Below are 23,937 nucleotides of genomic sequence, written 5' to 3'. Positions count from 1 at the left end.
CTTAGCAAACTCAAAGACCTCCTCCCTCTTGATTCTGAGGCACAGAACAGTAATAGGACCAAGATTTAAGATAGTAAGGAACCTAAAGGTTGACCATTAGGAGTTTTTTTTTACAGAGTTATTTGGATGTGGAAAGCTCTCCTGGGTGCGATGGTTGAAGTAGAATCCATATTAGCTTTCAAGAGGGAATTAAATACAATTACGTATTTACATTTTATGGGTGGGAGTTGGGGCGGTGGGGGGGAAGGAAAGAGACAGATTTCTAAAAAGGAATAGCTTGCAGGGATATGGGGAAAAGGTAAGTACATGAGAATGAATGGATTGTTCTTTCAAATAGAGACACTATAGTTTTATAGATTGCCCTGGCAGTTGACAATCTCACTCATGCTGATTGAGGGAATGTGAAGATTGCTACGTCTTGCAGAAAGAGACCTGGGATACACCTGGGTAGCCTTGTTTACAGGGGATGATAGGAGCACTGAGTAATTGGATAACAGGTTGAGTTCAGATTTTGTGCTGATTAAAATTGATTGAAAACCTGAGTAGGGTTAATGACTTGCGTTTCCATTTATAAGAGACAAAAATAAGTGGAAAAATATCAGTTACTACCTCTTTCTCATTGAGAAAGATTGCCCTGCATGTCACTGTGAATATTGTCCAAAAGTTACCTATACCTTGGAGAGAAGTGATGGCTATTTTAATTCAATTACTAGTTGTTTTTTTGTCATACACCAGTTGATAAGCCTTTCAACTGGACTCCTTTCAGACCAGGAACCATTACTATTGTTTACACTTCTCCATAGGTGAGAATCAATCTGGAGTTCAAGTCATATTTTCTGGACATTGTTTTATACTGCTGTATTTTATTTTAGAATTCATCTGCAAATTCCAAATGGAGTACAATACAAGGTCACACAACCATTTTCTGCATTCTGATTTACCGGCTTGTCGAGCAGCCATTTCTTTCCTAGAATAGCAAATAGCACTAAATATTAGCATTGCACAGTGACCTCTGACGAGGAAACAATAACAACACCCTTTGCAGATTATGTTATGGTGTAGTTGCACCCTCTATGGCTGGAAGACTCAATATGCTGCCTCTGATTTCTCAAAATGTGTTCATCACAAAGGAATTCTTAAGACTTTGGGTTTCAGTGTTCAAAGTACCTGTAAACTTGTGAATACCATGCTGATTCATTTATATGTTTGCCCTGCGCACGTGCCCAACAGTATCTATCCTGAATTTCCTTTTTTTATTATTATTATCCTTGCATTCGAAATAGCGCTTTTCACGTCTTCTAGACGTCTCTCAGCGCTTCACAGAATACGCTGTAAAGTTAATTGACTGTATATTTGTGAGTGAAATGCGGCACGCAATTGCACACAGCACAAACAGCCATGGATTGAAGTTAAATTAAATTATTTAAACTAAATTAAATTAAACTGAACGCACCCTTGACCCACCTGAATTTAAAGATGTAAATATTGAAAGACTTTCTCTTTTCCTCGGTTTCCATTTTACTGACTTGCGAATCTTCCTCTAGTTTACTTCAGTCATATCTGTAAAATTCAATGTTATCCATTTTTATTTAAATTAAATTACCTGAGCTGGTACTCCACTCACCTTCTTTAGCTGGTACTGCCAGATGCAAATGCAACAAATGCAGGAGATCTCAACAGCACTGTTGTACTGCTGCCAATGAGTTTGTGTCTCTCACACAGATGATCCATCTGGTGTCCTCTTTATGCCTCTTGTAGAAGGCCCTGATGGAACATAGAAAATGATTAACATAGATTGCAGCTTCTCCATCACAATCTTCACATCCACTACGATTCACACACATAACAAAAGAAGCTTATACTATATTAATAACCACCTGTTCTACATTCACTGCATATTTTATTATAGAGTATATAATTACTGAACAACATACCAGAATCCACGGAACAGGTTCCAAACTGAACACACCCTTGACCCACCTGAATTTAAAGATGTAAATATTGAAAAACTTTCTCTTCTCCTAGGTTTCCATTTTACTGACTTGCGAATCTTCCTCTAGTTCACTTCAGTCATATCTGTAAAATTTTATGTTATCTATTACTACTGTGGTAAAATTATTAAGCCCAGCCCATTCCTCAACTAACAAGTTCTTGCCTTTCATTCTTCTTTATGTTGATGAAAACACCACGGATTACAAATATTTAAATATTAGGGGCTATGCTGGTTTTAAAAGTGCAAACAAGTCCAAACTTGCACTTATACAGCATGTTTTGTGTAGGATTGTCTCTCTAAGCAGTAAGGAGAGATGTAACCAAAGGACCGATCAAAGTGGTAGGCTTTTTAAGCCAGAGAGCAAATGTTGAGGTTCTGAAGACAGAGAGCAAATGTTGAGGGATATTGGAAGTGAGTTCCAGAGAGTATAGAGAGTGAGGTATGTGCTCATATTTGAGTAGAGTGAGTGGGCCTTTAACTTTTAACTTTTAAATAGGTTAAAATGAATGACTATCATAACCTAAAGAATCGCCCTTAGTAGCTTTGCTGTGATTTACTGTCATTTTTTACCCATGAAATGAGTCAGGGTTATACTTCTGCCCTGAGGCTTGGATTGTATCTGTAATGCAATTCCAGGCAAATACGATGAACAGATTTTAAATTTGCCAGAGCACTGATCCCACATTCACAGGAACTTGCAAACTTTGCAGTGAAACATATGCGTTTAAAGATACAAAAAAGGGATATGAGAAAATACGCCTAAAGAACTGTTACACCCAAGTTATAATTATTTTAAAACTGGTAGATTATAGTGCACACAGAACAGAATAGCAAGATGAACGCATTCATCAGTCATTACAAAAAAATTGCATGTTTAAAGAATGGGCCAATGGACTGAAGAAATGGCATGGCAATTAATGATGTGCGTCACCCTCACTGAACTCCTCTGTTCATTTACGACTTTGCAAAAAATGATAGTTGTTTCATTGTTTCCATATTTTCTTAAAGGTGACATTTCTGTCTCCTTCAGCACCCACTCATCACGACTCGTTCTGCCTGCATTTTCAACACAATCACTGTGACCGCCAGAAATAAGAAGAAGAAAGGAAAGCAAACAGGCACAAATTCAGAAAAAAATGAGAAAGGAGAAGAAAAGTATGTGACAAATGTTTAAGGGATAGAGTGAATTAAAGGGGATCACTGAGAAAATAAATGGGACCATCACCTTATACAGTTTCTAGCATTTACATGACATTTTTGGCATGCTCAATATACATGTTGGATATGTGTATAATTAGGGGTGTTGGTGACAGCAATTGACCTAACAATCATCTCGCTGAGTTTGTGGCATCTGTTCATATTTTCTGTCAATAACCCAAATGTAACTTCTCCCATTGCTTAGCTGTATGTTGGGTGATTAACTGCTAGGTCAATGAATGAGATCTTCCTCGGTTACTTTTCTCCTTCAGGCGAGCAGGATATACAAAATAACATGTAAACCTTACCGTGAACTCTTTAGTATGCTATCAAACTACACGTAGCAATTCAAAATTCTACTCTTGTTTGAAAAAACATCCACAGAAAGAAAATACCTTTTAGCCTCTGAATTTTAACCACTTAGTCAAAAAGCAACATATTTTTTCCATTCCAGTACAATAAAGTCCAATATAGCATTTCCCAGTGGAGGCTAATATTTTTCTGTGTATAAGAATCCGATAAAATGTCATTTAAAAGCTACTTCTTCTGCTTCCACATTTCTTCTACAGCCTTTATTTCATCCATTTACCCAGCGAGTGATTGTTGATCTGAATTAATGGTCACCTTAATGGACTCAGCTATCCTGGAAATTTCATATTGATTTTTACTCTTTAAAGACAGGATGAAAGTCTTTTCTGTCTGATGGCTATTAAGAGTTATAAGTGAAATTAATTTAGGGCAGCCTCACTCCAGGTACCAGAGAGCAAACACAAATTTGTAGAAAAAGCTTCCCTGGGGTATTGATTCTGAACACTCCTTCGTTGCAGTTGAAATGCTCTTGTGGAGTTGTGGTTTAGAATATGCTACTGAGATAGTGTAAACACATCTTGCACCTGAGCTGGTTCTGCTTCATGCTTTCAATTGCTACAAAGAAGCAGTATTTGCATTGTTTTCAGCACAATCATCCATCAACATGACAAAACCAAAAGAAAAAGAGAAACTCTACTTTGTCTTTTATTCCCAATTGACAGCCCTTCCTCATTTTGCTCACCAGGCCTCTTTTTTTTAATCTGAAAGCTTTGGTGTATGTTCTTGCTTTATTTTTGTGGGACTAAAGTTAGGATTTTCCAATAATGTATTAATGCAGTTGAATGGATCAGACTAAATGGGAATCATCAAACTAGCATTTATTGATACGTTTTAATAAAGTTCAAAACAAACTAGAACCACCCTTTAAAATAACAGCTATTACAGAGACCTGAAATAAGGTTCCAGTTCCTAATCTGGAATTAGGAATCATTTATCTGTAAATTCTCAAGAGTTTTGGTCAGATTTCCTGCAGTCCAGATTGTGCATAACGATTGGTACTGGCAGAAAACCCTTTCCAAGCAGTCACCAAGGTCATTAGGATTCGATCTTATACTTCACATGATCATCCATTAATTTTTCAGCACATCCACACAAACCCCCATCATCCAGTTCCAGACAAGCTCATGATGGCTGCCCATCACCGAGCTGGTCGATTTCAAGATCCCCATGTTTGTTTTCAAATTCTTTCATGCCCTGCCACCTCCCTACCTCNTTTTTTCAGACCAAAAAGATAATTTTTCACTGAAACTTTATATGCATTTTGCCCTGAACTTTTGGTGAAATCTTAAATGGATATTGTAGGTTAATCTCAGAATAGAATACTGTAGCACATTAGCCAATATGCCTCCAGTCAATACACAGGCATCCTCATCCAGAAGGTCCTCAATTGACTTCAATGAGAAGTCTGAAAGGTAACAAAACAGCATCCTACAGAGGCAGATCGCTGGAGGCTCTGTGCACTTTACATAGTGAATTTGTTGATGTGATTATTCTGCTCTGTTCGATACATTTAGTGAATTTGCCTCTATGCACTTATAAATAATTGTAACACAATTTGAAAGTATAAATAACATGGCATTCTCAATGTAAAATTAAAGTATATTTTTAAAACTGTATTATATTTATTTATCAGTCCATTGGGCTGTTATCAGTGCACAGGGACACATTTTCTGAATTCACTGAACAGAGCAGAATAATACTATGCTTAGGTTAATAAATTTATTACATGGAGCAGGACAACCCCTTATGCGCTGTGACAGCCAAGCTACATGATATTGCACAATATTTTCAATGTAGTTATATTTCTGTGTGGTTCAACAGCGCTGACAAGGATATCTCACTGGAATAAAAAAAAACCTTTTTGAATATCGTGTCTCGGTGGATGAAATAACAGCAACAAGAAAATTACATTTGTAAAGTGCTTTTCACGTCGGGAGGACGTCCCAAGGCGCTGAACAGTCAGGGATCAGGATCCGAGTGTGGGAGTGGGCAGGGTTGGGATGAGAGAGGGCGGTAGCAGGGCAGCTGAAGGCACAGTAAAAAGGAGGGTCTTGAGGCGTGCCTTGGAGGAGGCAAGAGAGGGAGTGAGCAAGACGAAGGGATTGTGGGATGGAGTTCCAAAGAATGGGGGCAGAGAGGCTGAAAGCCTGGTCCCCGATGGTAGGGCAGGTCGGGCGGGAGACCTGGAGCAGGGAAATAAAGGGGAATCGTTTCTGTGGACTATGGCTGAAGGATCACTTTACTTCCTACATGAGGATGTGTCTCATTGCTTTACATGGATTACTTATCTGTGGAATATGAATTCATGTTGGACTGCACTTAAGTTTATTAAGAAAAATAAAGTAAGTAAGTGTGCTATAGGTTGAGATGGGACTGCCCTACTTGTTTTAAAAAAAATTTAAACTTTTTTTTCTACTGGTGATAATTGTCAATTTAATTCGTGTTGTTACTGACTCACCGATCAATGGAAATAGTCTCTTTTTATTTACCCCAACAAGAGTGCGACAGTGACCTTTGGGAAGGCCAGGGATGGGAGAAAGATAAGTAACCTTTTCTTGTATTTGTTTTAAGACTGAAAGGTGCGGTGCCTTCTCCACATGCTACAATTTCTAGTTACCGTGCAGTTAAAAGAAGTTGAAGAAAGAATCATGCAGACACTGACATTCTTTTCATTATATCCCCATTTCTCTCTCTCTCTGTTCTGCTCTCACTATGTCAGTGACTCATGCTGTCATCAGCCCTAGCAGTCAATCTTCATGTGAAACCTAGAACGAGTCCCAGCATGTTATTCGACCATGGATGGCATTGCAGCTGGGTCTGATCCTAAGACGATTTATTTTATATAATGTGTGTCCATCACTTTTCTATTTGGAGAAACTGCTTCAGAATTTCCTCAATTTCTTTATAAATGGCTCATAAATGGCTTCTTTATAAATAGGCTCATTCAGGGTTAAATGTGATTTTATATATTATAAACAGGAGATTGGAGTGCCTCATTACAGCTTTAGTTAACTTGTCCAACGTGTTCGCGTACAGGGTTTAAATTCTAGAAAAAAACATACAAAAAGAATACAAAAACAAATTTGTGTTTAAAAAAATAGGGTTGCAGGGAATTTGGTACAAAGCTCAGCAATAAGCAGAAACTGTCTCTGACATTGACAATTCTGAATATCACAGTAATATCATATTGAAATAATATGGAACCTCAGGATATATACATGTTTTATTTCAAAGCACTAAATGATTTATTGATCCATTAATGATTATTCTGTAACATAATTACAAATTAAGAGAGTACCTCTGCCATCTGTTGACTAATAGTAGGATCTCAATGAATGGTAAAGAAAGAAACATATTTGCATAACTTGCTGAGCAATTGTACTATGAGTGTCTAGATCAGTGGTGGCCAACCTTTTCATAAGGTGTGCCCCAGTGTGAATCCAAGTCATATCGCTGTGTGAATAAAAATACATAATAAAATTAAAAAAGAAAAATATTACTGGAAAAGAAAGATGCTTTTATTAAGAAATTCACAATGAAATATCAAACAAGTTATTTAATGAGACTTCTGAATTTGTTTTTTTGCTCATGATATCTTTATAATTCCCCTTCCTCAAATGCATCTTCATCAAGTTACCCAGTGGTTTAATCCTCGCGCACAAATTTTGTTTATGCAATGCACCTCAGGATCAAGTACACAAGAGAAGTCCAAGTGTTGGGCGCCAAGGGATTCCTGATGAATAGACATCAATCCTTCTCATAGCGGTGTTTTGCGAAAACGCAATTTAATCTACCATTTTTTCAATTTTCACTCACTTGAATTACTGCTTCACGGGCTAAATACGTTTTTTCTCTTTTGAGCTTGTAGTAGGGATATGATATAGGATGCCTTGACCATAAATGTCATTTCCTCCTTTTTAATAAAAAAAGAATGTTGCCTGATCTTGTTTTGGAAATAAAGTCTGTATGCAAAACTGACCCAACGGGATATTTTGTGTTGAATTCAGCATGTGTTTGCTTAAAATGACCTCTAAATTGCATTTGTTTGGCACAGCTACTGTAGCACCACAAACATGGTTTTGGAGTTCTCCCTCGTGTAAACAAGAACTGTTCTTCCCAAACTAGATTAAACTCTCTCAATGCGACGCCCATTTCATATTTTCTTACTAAGCGACATGTTTGGGAGTAAAAATCAAACACTCGCATGATCAAACAATTAAACTTCAACACACTTGACTCAAAGGCTGCAGCTCACAGACTGGCATTGACCTTGCTGACGTTTGGGGTGGGGACAGGCAATGATATCACTTTAACACAGGATCCAGTAATTGTTACCGTTATTGAAGTTAGTTTTAAAATGTGTTGGGTGCCACTACCAAGAGCGTGGTGTGGCACCTTGTGATGGTTGGTCACCACTGGTCTAGATCATCCAGTTGTATAACTAGAGACTGGTGTTAACAAAACAGAACAAGGAACGAGAAAAGCCCTTTGGTGCATCAAACTGCATCCTTCCACAGGCAATCAAGCAAAAAGTTCTAGAATATACATCCATTCCCACATTTTAAATAGTTCAGCCTGCTGCCCTTCCTACACTCTCCAGGAGCACAGATAGCAAGGCTGTTTCTGGGATGCTGCCGTGGCTGCTGCGTTTGCCAACAAAATATACAATCACTGCAGTAAAACCCCTTGAAGAGCTTTGAAACGTTTCAATGACATGATAAGGTGCTATATCAAATAGCACCATGTAATGTCAAAATGGAATTAATTGACGCAGCACTGACTGCTTTTTAGAATTTATGTATAACCACATTGTGGAGAAAAAAACATCCACATTTTTAAAATGTGAAATCTCTTGCCCTCTCCATCCGTTCTCACACACTATGTCAAACAGCCTCCTTGCATCTACCCAATCAGTTTCTGGAGTTAAATTAGAGACTTTAATATTGAAACCCTTGTTCTAGGCCCAAGATCCAGTTTCACTGCAACTGCTGTTGGGAATTCTCCAGTTAGTACTTATGCCTGCACCGTGTAGAAATAATTGTTGTATTCTAGACTAAGTGAACCCTTTGTACACAATAAAAATTCCATTAGTGATTTTCTATATCCATTAATCTTTTTGTCAATTTTCTCCCTCATTTCTTCCCTCTTCCCTCCCCTGAAGACCCACACAGAGGAATAATAGTTATGTTGGAATGTGTCCTGTAAAGACTTTTGCTCAGTCACAGTCTTCTTAAACTATGAGAGTGGAGTTGGGAGGTTTACTATGATAATAATAATAATCCTTGCATTTGATATAGCACCTTATCACGTTGAGCCATCTCAAAGCGTTTCACAGAACATACTGGCAGCCAATTGCGTACAGCAATGACTCACAAACAGTCGTGGATTGAGTGACCAAATTATTATTTTTATTTTTTGGGGGAAGGATTATTACCCTGAAAAGTGATCTGACAATTGTCTACCAACCGGATTCCTACTTTCTGCTAGGTAAATAGAGGTGTGTGGGGTAAGGAAACTTGTTTAAGGTTTCGCATTATCCTGGAATCAAATCTGAATCCTCTCGCTTACGAGTCAAGCATGCTAACCACTGTGCTAAGGGACACCATGTTTTTACTACATCCAATACATAAATCTGGAGAAATGCAACATGTGCACTTATCAAAATATTAATTACCTAATTTAATTGAAACCAGGGGAGGCTTGGATAATTAATTTGTGTTCAGATTATCAAAGGCTAGTTGATAAATCATATCTGAGACTTTTTCAGTCAGTGTGGAGTGTAACAGACTGTAGATATGGCTGTAATAGAACTGATTAATCAGTAGTAAAAATAACACAAATCAAACTGGTTGGATAATGGAACTTTTCAGATAATTGATCGTACTCTGTTCAGTTTGTTTTGCTACTTCAACTCGCAGCCAACAGCACAGTTATGGTTTTCATGCTTTTCATTCAGATAATATATGGGGAGGCAGAAAGTATAATCCTAAACTATTTCACTTGTGCTGGTGTGGGCTGTAAAATACTGCACTTACAACGACAAAATAATAATAATAATAATCAGAGACACAATAACATGCTGAAATTTTGCCAGGTATTTTAACACAGGTTTTAGCTAGGTTATTTCTTTATAAATGCCATCTGATTGAGGATATTGATTTCACACTTGGGGAAAGTGATTTGATTCTCACAAATTGCAGTATTTTAGATAATCAAAGTGCTTTTTTTTGCAACTGCAAAGGAACCTCATATATAGCATTAGTTGGTGTGGTATGAAGGTGGCATCATGACTTCATTAATGTGACTTTCTACAGCCTTAACTTGGAGTTGGCGATGATGGATAAGAAAGAAGAATGTTGGGCCTAATTACCTTTACTGAACTACAAATTTTTATATTATGTCATTTATGTTGCTTGTGAAATTAGCAGTTAATCCTTACCTGTGCCAACAAAACATTAAAATTATTATGACCGTCCTAAAATAGTACAACAGAGTATAGAGCAGAAGCTTAAACAGATATGTGGAAATTGTCCTCATTCAATCTCTGATAATTCATACAAAACTGTACTTTGAGAAACTGCTACGTTCAGATTTCCAAAATAGGATATTTGTGACGTTACCAAAACTTAGCACAAACAGCTTTGCGAAAGTTTTCAACATTGAGCCCTTGATGCCTTCATAATGAAAGTCACGTTAAAAGGACAAAGGAAAACATTCCATTTTAATTAAAAAAGTAATGTACAAAAGATGTAGTATGAAGGATCCCTAGAAAAGCATTGTGTGTAAAATACAATACTTCAATTTAAAAGACATGCAATTCTGTGACCCTTAATAACCTGATCTAAAAAGCTCTCTAATACTTACTTAGAAATATTCTCTGACTATGTGATTGATGGCCAAGTAGCAAAGAGCTGATGCTTTTATAGTGGGCTTCTACCACTTTGATTCACAATACTGTGGTTTGTCGATTGATTTGTTCCATTGAACGGGAAATCGAGGGTGTGTTGTGTACTCTGAAGGATGTTTTTCTATTCCTCTTGTCAGGATAGCTGTGCTGATTCCCACTTAACTGCAAGCTTGATGAATGGAAATTTCTGTTAATGTTGAGCACCAGCAAAATGTTTTGCAGCAAACACATTTTACTGCTTGGATAAATGTCAGCTTTTATTTGAGTAATTTTAGGAGTGCTTTCAAAGATGAGAAAGTATTATACATCCAGTAAGAAAAAAAATACATCTTTCATTTTGGTTGATTATTCCAAAACTTCCAGGAAAAAAATAGATATGACTAATCTTCAGGTTCCAGACTGTAGCAATTCACAGGTTCAGCCCCAGGTCACCCATGCAATAATGCTTTTATATAATACAATGCGGAACCTTACTAAAAGCAGAATGTAGTGTGCAGGGACATCCTCCTGACGTGAAAGGCGCTATACAAATGTAATCTTGTTGTTGTTGTTTCAGTTATAGACTACTTTGCAAAGTCTAAAATATTGGAGCATTTAGATTAAGAGACACATACCTGCTCATAGAGTGATAGGATATGAGTCTATGTCTATAATCTTTTACCAAGAATTCTTTAAACTGAATAAATGTTTGGTTGGCAATGGGATTGGAGATTACTCGGGGCTGAATAATAATAAATACTGGATTTGACAGAGTGCCTTTCACATCAGGGGAACATCTCAAAGCGTTTCATACTATTTACCGAAAAGTGTTGTGACTGTATTTGTTCTATATAGACAAACTTGGCAGCTAATTTGCCCACAGCAATGTCAGCCATTAAGTGAATTGCCAATTTTATTTGTGGGAATGTTGGCCAGAACACTGGGAGAAATTTTAAATAAAGATTTTGAATAGAAATTTAGAATTTTACTCTTTTTGAATATTGGCATGGGATCTTCTAGGATCCACCTGAACGAGCAGACCTTGGTTTTAATATCTCATCCAAAATATGCCACCTCCAACTACGCAGAGCTTCCCCACTCCCCCCAGCACTGTATTGGAGTGTCTGCATAGACTATATGAGTTCCAAGTACTGATGTGGGGCTTGAATCCACAAACTCAGATACAAGAATGCAAATTGCTACAACTGAGCCACTATATGATCAAATGTTCATTGGAATCCAATGGTTCATATTATGACATTTATAGTAAGAACATACCAAAATATTAAAAAGGAGAAAATGCTTAGATATTTTACTATAGTATACGTATTGAATAATAAGATGTCACTTTCCAAATTTGTGAAATACAGTAACTACAGTAGAATACTAAGAATGGTGATGTGAGGCAGATATGTATGGTACTTTTTGTAATTTTTAAAATATAGTATTTCAAATTGTCCAACTTAATTTTAATCTCTTATATCAGCCGTTTTGGTCTTGGCCTTGCCATATTGAGATACAACAAGCCAGAACATTCATCAGTAAGACACACTATATTGAAAACAACTGGTCAATACATATAATGGTCTATTTCGACAGTATAAGTTAGTTACTGATAACAACTGCTACAAACCTAGACATTGCTGAACTGGTTAAAAGTACCCTGCATCCTGGATCTCAAAACCATCATATTTTAATATCATGAAACGTTGTGAAAATAAGAATGAAAAGGAAGAGGTTTAAGAATAAAGCAACAAATAGCTATTTCACTCAAAATGTTTTTCCCACAAAATATTTAGTCACTTTACAGCATATTCTGTGAAGCACTTTGAGATGTCTCAGAGACATGGTAAAATGCTATAGCAAATGCAAGGATCATTATTATTACTAACATCGCATTTCAGGAACAATTTTGGGGGACAGTTTGCTATGATTACTGTTAAAGCATTGGCTCCGAGCATGATTGAGCCTTGAATCATGTAAAAAAAAAGCTTTTCATATATTAAAAAAAACCTTGATGCTATTATGTGAAGATGGTAGGGTGGGTATTCTGGAAGAATGAGATCAAATAAGTGGAAGGGCCTTCTTCAACGAAATCGATCTGTGATCTGGTGAGGTCAAATCCCTTTCTCAGCTGAATTGATGGAAAGGAGGAAAAGAGACAAGGGGGAGGAAATGGAATGTTTTTATAGACACTTATTGTTGTGGTAGGGAGGAAATGTACCAGTATTTCATTTCATTGCAAAGTATGAAGCCACAGGAGAAAATTGCTGATTAAATAAATGCATTCTTAACTCAAAAGGACAGGGGATGAAGTAGCAGAACAGTTTCTGCAGAAAGACAAAGGAGAAGCTGATGGTAGAAAAAGGTTTGTGAGGACCCCTGCTGGTCCACTATAAACTGACAAGGAAGAGAGACTGTTCACCTTCACTTCCACTAATGAATGATTCCACCTCCATTGCTGTATATAAATCTACTATGGCTGTTTACTCAGTACTAAGTGCCCGAAGCACTGCCTGTTAGATGGAAGCGAGGAGCTAAATGGTAGATCTAAAAGGTAGATGGTAGATGTGCAGCCAAGGGTCTCCTATTTCTTTCTTCAATAATATAGCTCATAGCCATTTTTAAGCATTCGAAGATACCCATTGCTTCAAGATACTTTCTGTTGCAGAATCAGGTCAAATCTGGTTTTAACTCCTTGCAATTTGCATTACCTTTTGAAAGGGGAATAAAAATGACCCTGTAGTATGAATGCCACCATTATCCTCTTGAATCAGTGGAGAACATTAGTACCAACATTGCACCCGATTGCATATGAAGGGTAGCTAACAGGATTACATCCCCAATTATGATGGGGTTGAGGTTAAAAATGTTGTTTCAGACAAAATATCAGATAAATTCAAAAATGAGAAATAAATAAACTCAGTTGAAATATTTCCCCTTTGAACAGAAACACAGAATTATAGATTTGAACTAGCTCAGATATTGTTGGTTACATTTTACTGGTCTCTGGTGCCTGGGATATCCACATTCATCACGTTTCAAGTTATGCACTAAAAAGATTAGTGATGTATATCCATCAAGCAGTTAAAGGCAGCATGAAAAAAAATCACAACATAAGCACCTGCTGAGATGAATGAAAGCAGGCATTCAAAAAGAAGCTCTCTAAAAATCAGCTCTCTTAGCTCCATAAGGACTGCACAACAGAAAACATGGATCAAGATNAAAAAAACTGGCTCCTCACTGCAGGGTGAAAAGAACTTGAAAAATCCATTTGTTCCACTATTTATAACAAACATATCTCAATTCGACTGATATTCAGCAGACCTCAACAAAAATAATTTGTAAAAAATATATGTTCTGTGTTCTTATGATCCTTGCATTTGATATGGACCTTATTACATCTTTGGGACGTGTCAAAGGCTTCACATAATATACTGTAAAGGGAATTGACTGTATATTTTGTGTGCGAAACATGGCAGCCAATTGCACACAGCAGTGTCCCACAAACAGTCATGGATTGAGTGATCACATTAATATTATTATTGATTTAGTTAGTTTTGAGGGATTATTCCCTTTTATTAACTTTATTCAAGCAGCAGTAGGGGAGTTGCAGTTTGTCTCAACACCAACTTTTGTTTTGGTGGGGTGAGGGAGGGAAGGGGAGGGTTAGAAATCAGCCGGTGGTTGCTTTTCTCATTGACTTACTGGAAAGTACACGTGGGCAGATGTCAGGTAATGACTGAATTGTCATTACAGTCGTGATTCACCCATCTCCCCAGTTGTCTGTGCTCAATCTTGAAATAGTCTCTTAGTTTATGTACCGGAGGGTAGTTTGCATCTATAGAACCATATACCATTACTAATCAGCACTACTAATTGACAATCTTAATAACAATATAGTTGGAACTTACAACCAGCAAATAGCTGGTACAAGACCCTACCCCCAAGTGGGTAACTTTACTTACCAAAGCTGGAAAGGGATTTACCCTCTGGACTAGTTTCTATGTGACATTTTCCAGTTTTCATGCTTTGATGTAATTACATGAGAATTTACATACAGGAAAAACCCACGAGGCTCATCCTGCCACATAGTAAACTATTCCATACCACTCAGAACAGAGCTATCACCTGCCCCCTATCCCTATATCACTACCTTCTAACCACATTCTACAATATTTGGTTCGAAGAATGATATTCTCATTTGAGGGTGTAAGTGAGAATGTTAATTGAATCATTAAATCGAATAGAAATGCAAGCTCACAGATAAAAGTCTCAATCCTGTTTACAAATGAGAGTCAAGTGAGCTGTTTCCAGCATTCTCATTAAAGGTGTTTAGATCTGACACTGCCTTGTAATAAATAAACAAAGTAAGTTGTTTTATCAGATATATTTCAGAGGTCTGTGATGAATATTCTAATTAACGTGCAAATTTTCTAGGAACCCATTACAAACATTCAAAATTCACCATGCCGGTTAATCAGATGAATCTATTAAGAACTCATCAATGGTAGTGGAATGCCTGAAGATTTAAAACTTAGCTATCAATTTAATTGTACAGATATACTGGCTCATAACTAATAATACATAAATCACTATGTTTGCATTCTATATTAAGATTTAATATACGGGTGCACACATACACACACGGTCAGAGACTTACTTCATCACCAAGACCCATTTATGTGCATCCCTATTGGTAATATTGTGCGCTAAATTATTACTGACTGCTATGCACATTACCACATGAACATGCATACATTAGCTAAAGAAGGTAGCTATTTCTGGAACTTATTCTGTTATGTATTCCCTGGAAGACTGAGCATAATCATTGGTACTGTTTAGCAGATATATTTAGATATCTAAATAATAAGCGTGATCCAACCTTAGATTTAATTAACTTTAAGATTCTAATTGTTTCACCTCATAATTTGCAACATTTTACAGAGCAGGGATTTGACAAGACCTTCTTATCAAGAAGAACTGCAAATTGGTAACACAGGATAGAAAAATAGCAGGACAGGATTGTGCTGCATGATGCCTTGTGAAGCAAGCATATTTATATAGATAAATGGATACTGGCAGTGATTACAAGGCAGTAATCTAAATTGTGGGACGCAGTTTATCTAGAGTAATGGATACCTAGGAATGATCATTACAAGCAATTTAATTGAATGGTTCCATTGACATCACAACCATGAAAGTCAAGCTCAAGCAATAGACTTGATTCCTTCTCCTCAGATTAGATTAGATAAATCTGGATATCACTTTGTGATTTAGTATTATTATTATGTTGGACATTCTTCTTAGGTCATTATATTTTCTAGCCTCATTTTTTGCACTAATGATGTACCTATAAAACAATAAAAAAAATGACTATGTTGGGAAGCCTTCTCTTTGCTTATACTGCTCTTCAGCTACCCACTGAGCTGTGTGTGAATGTGCGTCAAGCAAACTCGCCATTGATTTGTCTCACTCTTTAAACTGTTGTGTTTCAACTCAGCCTAGTACCTTCCCTTTGTGTCTTAGACACAAACCTACATGCCAGTTGATCAAGTGTTTGAGTAAACCACTGGATCTGTCTGTCTTAGCAATTCTGACATGTTTGCATCTGTGTTAAATAGGGATGATGGAGTATTTTAAAATGAGGATCTGAAATAGTTTCAAAAGTTGTGGTCTTTGAAGGTATAAAGCATAATTTCAACCGTACTTTCCAGTGCACCACATGTTTATCACAAACACATAAAAAGAAAGTGGAAAATAATAGGTTAATGCAGTTATGTCAAACAGCCAATTCTCTCAAAAGATGCAATATTTAAGTTCATAGAATTATGTGCAAACCAATGAGCCCATAGAAAGCAGAATTTGATTCATTTGCCGGTAGGTAACTCAGTTAGATCAATACATTCTGAATTGTTAGTGTTACTTTAGTATTACAGTATTACTTATTATAATAGTTTAACAAGACCACAATTTTGAAAAGAATATTTTTTTTAAAAAACTAAAACTAAAAAACTAAACAAAAAGTCCATCTTTCCTTAGAAACCCTAAAGGTAAAACATTAGCTTAAAGTTAATGTATGTTTCAATTAAATGTCTTTTTTGCAGAAAATTATAATATGTCTACACTTTAAAATCGCTCCCATTCTTTTCAGGTATTCATTTAAAACATTGTTTAAAGTGACCTTTTTTGTTTTATCTTTACCCAATTTGAATAATAATAAATAATAATAATCCTTGCATTTGATATAGGGCTTCTCACGTCTTCTAGACATCTCAAAACGCTTCACAGAATAGACTGTAAAGTGAATTGATTGTATATTTGTGGGCGAAATAGCAATAATTCACAGGTTTTGATTCCTTTGGTTGCTGTGTGAATATATTCAAATCTCAACCCAATTCTTAGTCAACTTTATGAGAAAGCCCTCGCTCAGAATACAGTACCATCATTCATTTAATTTTTTTAAAAACAGGAAAGTAGCCAGTATCAAAGTAAGAAATCAGAACCGATTGATAATTCTCATAAATTTTATGGTGATTCTCTTGTCACATAGGATCACTCTTCTCTTTGGACATCTTGCTAGGTGCCTGCTCTTGTTCTCCCATGCTCTGGAATATTCTCAGAACATTTTATTATGTCTTAAGGAGGTAGAATCTGATCTGAGTTTGACACATTAAATAACCTAAAGTTCCAACTTGTGAATATAGTGTACGAGTGGCACGCAGACAGGAGTATTAGATGAAAGATTTTTTAGTTAGTTGCTTCAGACATCTCTATAAAATAAAAAATAACACAATGCACTTAAGTGTTCATCTATTTAATACAGTAGAGTAATGTGATGCACAGTGTTAATACAACAAAACATATAATCAGATAATGCTACTTACATCCTTAAGCTATAAAATCAACTATCAAGGAATACTTCAGAATGATTAAAATTGTGTGCATCTGGGGAAAGGAAGGGAAATCTGTCTGCATAGCTGATCATATTCTAATCACATTTCTTCTCTAACATATTTACTAGTTATTGCTTCACTGTTGTAGTGTGTCAATATACTTTACAATGCTGCAAATTCTGAAACACTTAAACAAAATTAAAAATGCAAACAAATCTGCGAACAGTCAGAGCAATCACAGTTTTGCTGTTAAAAAAGCAAATCATGAGGAATTTTGTTGCCCAATTCACCAAATGGTAATCTGCTCATGTTGCTTACCAGAAAATACAGCATAATGATGTAAAAGAGTCCAACAGTCACTTTCTGCCTTTCTAATTTCATCCCTCCATTTTTGTGGGGCAGATAATTGGGCAAGAGGCTTACAATACTCATTATTGTGCAGGAAGAAAGCGGGAAGGAGGCATTTAAATATGGTGACAACAAACAGACTGCATGCAGCAACTCAGAAAATGCTTTAATGATGTCAACAAAAGCAGCAGGGCTAAATCTGCACTCAAACATTAGGCAAGCAGAGCCACTGGTGAAGAACCATTTGGTGAACTAACACAAGCTGTTCATCCCCTCTACCCTAATGTTTAAGTCGATGGAGACTGAGGGAGTATTTGACGTTGATTTGTTACAGAGAATTGCTGCTCTTTTAACTAAGGTCTATGCACTGTTGCTGATAATGCACGTTCCACACATCACTCACCAGCACAAACCACTAATGTCAGTCTTGACAGGTGTAGTGATTCATTATAGCAAACAAACTGTTGATTAAATTCACCAACAAATTCAATGTCTTCTGGGATGTTTTCCCCAATACCACTGCTTCAAATTGAACCCAGCAATTTACATTAAGTACTTATTTCTACCTAAGTAAGACAATAGCACTGCTCATTTTTTTCTTCTCCTAACTCAAAATAATGTGTACATCTCCAGCAGTAGTCATCTATGTTCAACTGTAATCTATTTAATGCAGAGCATTGAATAGTAAATCCTTATTATTTAGCACAGGATTAATTCTTTCCAATAAATAGTTCAATCTATTAATTCAAGGTCTCCCCCATCCCCCTATTTCAATAGTCAAATTCACTTAAATGACCAGGTTTGTGTGTTTGTATTTATGTTAATTGGATGTCTTAATCACATGAAAATTGAAAACTATTTTCTATGCATATTAATGGTATTCATTCAATGGTACCAGATTAACTTTTTGCTCCAGTTAGATGAATATTGTTCTTCTCACATTATATATTTACATTGATATGGTCACATCTTACATGACTGATTTCAATAAATTTACCAAATTCTAGCAAGTTAAAATAATAATGTGAAAAAAATGTAGACAAACCTCATCACATTTGAAAACACTGGTATTCATAAATAATGCAGTGAAATTCTTACCAGTATTGGGAACTGTCAAGAGAAAGTTGTGTATAACCAAGGAATAATGTTCATGCACTTGAATAATTCCATCATTAATCATATGTAATCTCCACATCCCATAAACACCACTAAAAAGGTTTACCTTATTACTGAAGTTGATATTGGGTAAGAAGGAGAAATTATATTTCCGTCAATCCATAAAGATATGTTATTGCTATTCTGTTAACATGAAAATCAAACAGTTAAATTTAATTACCTAGTCTATTTCTATTGATTTAATAATAACTAATGTAGAGACTGTTGATGGCACCATCAGGGCAACTGGCTTTGGGGAAGCAGTGTTAGATGGGCAGCTATAATAATCAGGCAAAGAATAAAGCCTGGGATTATAATTATCAATATTTTAAAAATGCTAAATACTGGAGCTCTCCCCTCCCCAATGTGTCAACGGTACTGGTGTGTGCAATCCTACAACAGGGAAATCTCAGGTTTGTCAAAAATTAACTAATCAACCAGGGACAGTGGTGGGGCACATTCAATTTTACCAGGCTGTGATCAGTAAACTTCAGATCCTGCTCCTCATTACTTTCCAGTAGAATCTGTTGACAATTAAGCATTTCTAGATGGCAGGCAAGGAGAGAATCAGCTGCCTCAAATTCAGACAGCCTGCCAGAATTGACTGTTGAAGCCTATACATAAAGAATGGACAATTAAGTGATGCACAAATGGGTGCTGTATCAGAGACCTGTCTCTACCCATGGACCCACAGCCCAGGAACAATCACCATTTATTAAGGTGATGTGTATTAATTGAGGTAAACCAGTTTGATTTAGACCACAGGAGACTGACTGTCTGTCAGGGCTCAGATACATGGAATCCCTCGACAGTCCGCAAATAGAACCTTCGTAATTTGGAAAAAAAAGTATTTCATTTGCATTGTATTATTTGAAACTCAGAGTAATAATAACACATTTTCATGCTATGCCTATTGGTGACTCCATCAGTTTGTGGTTTGTTGCACAGAGTGTTCTTGGATTTCAGTTGATTAGAGAGAAATCAATAGCACATATTCCAGCTCAATTTTCTAGGTCCCTAAAAATAGCTGTAGTTCAAGTAAAATATTAAGAACACAACCAGTAAAACATATTGATCCAATTTTGAGTCACACTTAGAGTAGTGATTTATTTATAGAGAACCCCAGCGTAAAAGGTATGACAAAGACTAAATCTTCATGTTTTAAAAAGCAGAACAAGGATCAGATATTTGAGGACAAAGACTGTTTCTTGTTGATATCCCAGGAAATGTGGTTATATTGCTCAAATGACATGTTCAATTCACTGTTTATATCTAGTTTGAATAAAGATGGACACCCATCTAAAACAGAGTTTTAAAGGCATTAACATTTCAGTATCAAGTAACCTAATCACAATTTATGCTGATGCAAACTAAGAATATATAAATAGCTATGTTAGACTTTGTTTTTTACTTGTGCTTGATTTAAATATTCATTCAGTCAGCTGGGAACTGATCCTTCGAAAAAATACGCGTTTGATCCATTTGATAGCCTGGGGCCGACAGGTTATTATGAATTTCAACTTCTGCCTTACATCTGTCACCTTGGCCTTCCTGTATCGTAGCCTGTCATGAGTAGAGTGAACACTGTTTCAGAAAGCTTATGACATAATTGAGCTTAATGGTATGAAAGGGATGGTTCAGGCTTACACAATGAAAGATATATTGGAATGCAGTGAAAGGCCCTCACATTATTCCTCTATATATGGTTGCATTGTCCATTTCATCATATAAAATAAGGAAAAAGGCTAAGTATGTTCAAACCAAAAGCTAGGTTTAGAGTTAAGAACGGGGCAAAGCAGCAACCAATATTGTTTTAAGGATAAATGAAGACTTTAAATTATGTTGAATTATTTTAAAGTGGCCATGAACGTATTTAAATTGTTTGCAAAAAAGCCCTTCTTGTATTTACTCTTTAAGCAAACAGTTCCTTTTGAATAAATACCAAAGATATGCAATTGATTAAATTAGTTTCATTGGATTCTATTCATTTCATAATTTCAGGATAATTTCAGCATTTTTTCCCTCCTATTTGGCATTGCGCACCTCAGTGTTGATTCTCTGTTTAAAAAATATTCCATTGAAGAAGTCATCAAAAGTTATGAACAACTAATATGAACTATAAACCCTATTTAAAATTTCAGGCAATAAAGCAATCATTAATGGGTAAAAATCACTTTTAACCATATAGTTTTCTTGTAGAGTGTTTCAAAGGACTACTCTGATTTTTTTATATCAATAGATTATATTAATAGATGAATTAATATTAACAGAAATTAATAAAGTATTACAAAACTACAAATTGGGCCATATCAACCTTTAAGCAAACTATTACAAACTCAAATGTAAATAAAATATTAGTAAAAGCGATCATTTATTAATGATGTTTTTAATAAAGGTTAAAAAAAAGTTTGAGTGCCCAGCTAGCAGTGTTGAGTGCTTTGAGACGTCCTCCCAATGTGAAAAGCACTATATGAATATCAATTGTATTGTAAGAGTATCTTACATTAAATTTGCAGTCTATTTACACCCAAAGTGATCGGTGTCCCATTGGTATACTTTAGATTCATAAAAATTCACATTAGTATTCAAAGATGGATGTTTGCTAAAATACTTCTCAAATATATGTGCCATAATTCTTCCAAGGGACAAGAAACACTGAATTCGATACATCTCTTAGAAATCCTCTTTAGTGCTTAACCTTGGAACAAGATACTTGGCTTTAAACTCCCTATACTTAGGGAGATTGAAGCCAAGCATCTCCCTTGACTAACTCATGCACAACTTTTTCCTCCAGTTCATAAATCTAATTCTGTTGAATGAAGGAAACACTTCCCAAAAAGGCTGTGAAGCTGAAAAGGGAAAGATTATTCACAACTTCAGAGCACTCGACATGCACTTAGAAATCAATAGAAAGCCTCCTTTTCTCAGTAAAAATTGGGTAAGGCAAGGTATTAAAGTCAGAATTTCTAACCAGAACACATTTGAAATCTTTTAATCAGCTGTGAGAGGATTATCCAGATACCTGCATATGATTTATTTAGCAATTTTCAGTCTGAACATATTAAATTCAAATATTAATTTCAGGATTGTTTCAGGATCCCAGAGAAGACATAAGATTTTTTTTTTAAAAAGTAAAAGCAAAATGTAGAGTTGTGTTGAATTGTTGGTTTTATGATTGGGATTAAGAGATATACGTGTGTGGGTGGGGGAGGGGTACATCACCGAGAAAGAATGTAGGAAACGCAGTACGTATGGACAATATCATTACTAGAGTGGTGCAGGCAGAAGGCAGCATTGCATTATAGTCGGCTTATACACTTGTGATAGCGGTGGCTTGTAGGACTACTTGGTCAGACTTCCATGAGTATTACTTATATTGTATATGTTATATATATATATGTATATATAAAAAGGGGACATGTGGTACGACATGCACTGTGCAGCAATTCAAATATAATTATTCATATCCTGAGATTCAAAGTAGAGTATCCAATCGATATAGCGGTTATTGCACACCAAATTGCATACAATAATGGGAATTAGCTGAATGGATTGAGACGTTGCTCCCATCCTAATGTAATAATAATAATCCTTGTATTTGATATAGTGCCTTAGCACATCTTCGAGACGTATCAAAGTGCTTCACAGAACATACTGTAAAGTGAATTGACTGTATATTTTGTGGGCGAAATGCAGCAGCCAATTACGCACAGCAGCATCCCACAAACAGGCATGGGATTGAAGTGACCAATTTATTATTTTTTTTGAAGGAATTATTTCCCCCGGAAAAGCAATCTACCAATAAAGCTATAGTTAATACGGGAGTTAGATTCTAGGTATACATGGAAAGAAATTGTTACTGCTTTTTCTTTTCACTTGCCTTCACAGATCATCCTAGACCATCTGTAGCAAGAGCAGGCAGCACCTGTACGACATAATGTGTGTGCCTGGTAATACAACTACAATCAAGAGCAACCTCCGACCTCTTGCTCAACACACTGCTTCCATTAAACTGCATGAACAAGACTTTGCGAGTTCTCTTGGATGTTCCCCAAAACAGAAACAGTGTCAGCCGTTGAAGCTGACCATTGTGACTTATCTGATCGAGTTTATTTTCTATACAAGAGGAGTTAAATGTTTGGAATGTTAATTCACAGTATTCTGGCCACACTGGTCACTAAAATGATCAAACTGAAGAATATCTAGTTTTTCGGAGGTGGTTCTGTGCATTGAATAAACATTGGATAAAGCTTAACAGAGGGAGTTGAAAACACAATTGATAAATTGAAGTACAAGTGCGGCAATTACTTCCCGGAAACGTTACATGCCTCAAGAGACCACAGGTCAGCTAACAACTGAACGTTGAATGTCTGGAATAAAGCAAACAAACAAATTCAAGTGTAGTAAATTTCCCATACATTTAAACTGCAATTAAATGACCTCTCTGTGAACATTGGAAATGTAACAAGGTTGTCTTTCTGCCTCTCATCTCAGCAATTGATTTGCAACAGTACCTGTAGCAACATCCATCAAAGTTTCACAAATCCTAGGAAATAGAAGATTTCGACACATGGCTGATCAGAAGCTTGAACATAAACAAGTTTCCTGAGAAGGGATTGCTGCTGGATGCCTACTGCTAAACCAAGTGTAAAACCCCAATTATCTAACGTGAGCACCAGGCAGACCTACACTTCACTTTCACCTAGTAATCACAAGAAGCCTTTCCTAACACATACACTCAATCTTCCACTCATGTATACACACACACACAGCAAAGAAAAACATGTTCAATTAAACTGAGTTGGTATAACTGTGTAAGACATCTTAAATTGGAGCTAAGCAGGTTAGACATGAAATCAGAAAACATGCTATTACATAAAGGCTGTGAGAGGGAAAATCAATTGGGATGTTTAAAAAGGACATAAATAGATAGTTCTGAAATAAGGATTTTAAGTGGTTTGGAGAAAAGATGGCAAAATGGGATTAAACGATCCATCGTGATATAATAAATTGGTAGAGCAAACTTGGAGGGCTCAATAGCCTTCTCCTTTAATAATAATAATCCTTGCATTTGATATAGCGCTTTTCATGTC

This window comes from Callorhinchus milii, unplaced genomic scaffold (genome assembly GCF_018977255.1).
Source record: "Callorhinchus milii isolate IMCB2004 unplaced genomic scaffold, IMCB_Cmil_1.0 Scaffold7, whole genome shotgun sequence".
In the NCBI taxonomy this organism is placed as follows: Eukaryota; Metazoa; Chordata; class Chondrichthyes; order Chimaeriformes; family Callorhinchidae; genus Callorhinchus; species Callorhinchus milii.
Note: the sequence above shows the minus strand (reverse complement) of the source record.